This window comes from Pteropus alecto, unplaced genomic scaffold (assembly GCF_000325575.1).
Source record: "Pteropus alecto unplaced genomic scaffold, ASM32557v1 scaffold131, whole genome shotgun sequence".
NCBI lineage: Eukaryota > Metazoa > Chordata > Mammalia > Chiroptera > Pteropodidae > Pteropus > Pteropus alecto.
The window spans coordinates 15,651,454-15,653,704 of record NW_006434709.1 but is presented as its reverse complement, the minus strand read 5'-3'; the positions used below and the strand labels follow the sequence as shown (position 1 = coordinate 15,653,704).

The 2,251-nt window shown below is 34.7% G+C and overlaps 1 pseudogene; it reads left to right on the top strand.

Moving 5' to 3' along the window:
- The first annotated feature begins 566 nt into the window (after positions 1-566).
- LOC112478050 lies at positions 567-685 on the top strand (annotated as a pseudogene).
- Positions 686-2,251: the final 1,566 nt, after the last annotated feature.

The following is a 2,251-nucleotide window of genomic DNA, read 5'->3' as shown; positions in this document are numbered from 1 at the left end:
ATTTAAAATATACTAGACAATTGAGATTCTTGGAATCACCTATAAAAGAATCCTGCTTTTTTCTAATGCTAGATACAGGGACTTGATAAATGATATATGGACCCATTGGTTCACAAGTATGCATTTTTTTGTAGAACTCTAGTTCTTCAACTCTGCTATTAGCTTTAAATTATCCACTTGGTACCATCATGGATGCATTAGACCTCACTTCAAAAAATGACCTCCAAAAGCTATGTCAAAATTCCTTCAAAATTATATGTCTGGTCTATTCTACACACCAAATTCTATTTTATCTCATTCCTCATCATAGATTGCTTTTCTTCAATGAAACTGGCTTTCCTAAAAACACAATACATATATTGTACATGGCTACTGGGCTTCTATTTGCTTTACACTACAATGCTGGACAATCCAATAAATATCATGCCCATGGGCCACTGTTAGCACAAATGACAACATAACAATAATTATGATGAAAGCAGGTATTGTGGAACGTCCATTTACTATGCTTATAATTTCTTTTCTGACTTGTGATCCTATATTATTAAATAAAAAAATATTTTATAGTCTGTGGCCATGCTACCCTGAACAAGCCCCATCTCGTCTGATCTTGGAAGCTAAGCAGGGTCAAGCCTGGTTAGTACTTGGATAGGAGACCACCCAGGAAGACCAGGGGCTGTAGGCGTAAAAAAAAAAAAAAAAAAAAAATTAAGGAATTGTAAACTGACAAGGTCCTTGCAATCTGTGAGGTCAACCATGGGTTGCCTCACCTAAAAAAAGAAAAGTCTTTATACATAAACAGAAGAAATTACATATTGTTAGGTGATTTTTGATAAAACCATAGAATATATGCATAACTTCCAAAATGCAGTACACTGCAGTAATGAACACAGATATTCTAAGAGTTTGACATAATCTGTTTTTATTTTATGAGCTTAATTCCCTCAATGTCTTTTCTTTTTCTTTTCTATTTTCTTTAAAGAAGTTAACCAGAGTTTGGGAAGAAAGTAGTTAAAGCCAGAAATCTGTCCTTTTCCTACTTTCTTTCTATACAATCTCCACCCTCTGTGAGAAGTTTTTGATTCCAGGAGAATGGGCAACATTTGCTTGTGTTCCAACTCATAGAGCATTTATAGATTCTGCACATAACTATGATGCTTTCTCTAGGATTATCTTCCAAAGTGAGAAGAGCAATGACCCTTAGTGACTGGCCCTGTTCCCTCTTTTCTCACAGAAGAAGTTAAGAACGCGTGTTTTCTTATGACTTCAGACTTGAGGTCAGCTGGTCATAAGAGTTGTGATTTGAATTTGAAGTTAGAATAGATTGGACAAACTGCTTACTCATTTAGCGATGCCTGATTAATCAGAGACCTTTATTTAGACCGGGACACTAGCTCAAAAAATAGTATATAGCACCTTGATATTTACATACGTCATTATTCGTTTTTCCTTGTGGATAATACCCCCTTCGATGGGAGAAACCATAAATGCAAAGGTCAAAGTAGAAAAAATAAATTACGAAAATTTAAAAATCTGTAGTATACATGTGATGGAGAAAAGGAGAGTCTAAGGAACAATATAAAGATTTAAGAGATTAGCACTGCAAATTATAAAAAGTTGTAAAAAGACTTTGAGATTGCAAATGACTTTTCTCCAGTAAAAGAAGCAACAAATATATGTGGATTTTCTGTGAAGTATGTGGAAACAGAGTGGTATGATTAATTTTTTGATAAAATATTTCTCAATTGATTTTATATTCACATATTATGAACCAGCTAGAACAGATTAACTAGCATCCTGGCAAAGTTGAATTTTTTTTTTTTCATTTTTGTTCTTTTCTGCTTTCACTTCATAAGCATACTTTGCCTCCATCTCTATCTCGCAGCCTTCCCATAGTTATTTGTTACACAAACTGTCATATAAACCAGTGGCACTAGCATCACCCGAGAACTTTTTAGAAATGTTGAATCGAGACCCTGCCCCAGTTCTACTGAATCAGTCTGCATTTTAACATCATCCTAGGTAAGAAGTGTTGCAGCAGTCACTGTGCAATACTGCTATTTGCTGTGTTGCTATTGCTGTTTGTTTGGCAATAGTAGTATTGGATCTTGCTGCAAATGAAGGCCAATTAAGAAAAGGTAGAGCGATGCAGGTAGGGAAATATTTTTTGTTTTTTCCCTTACCAATTTTCCTATGCTTTTATTTCTCTCTGATGAATCAGAGACTAAAGAACTAAGCCTATTTTTCATCA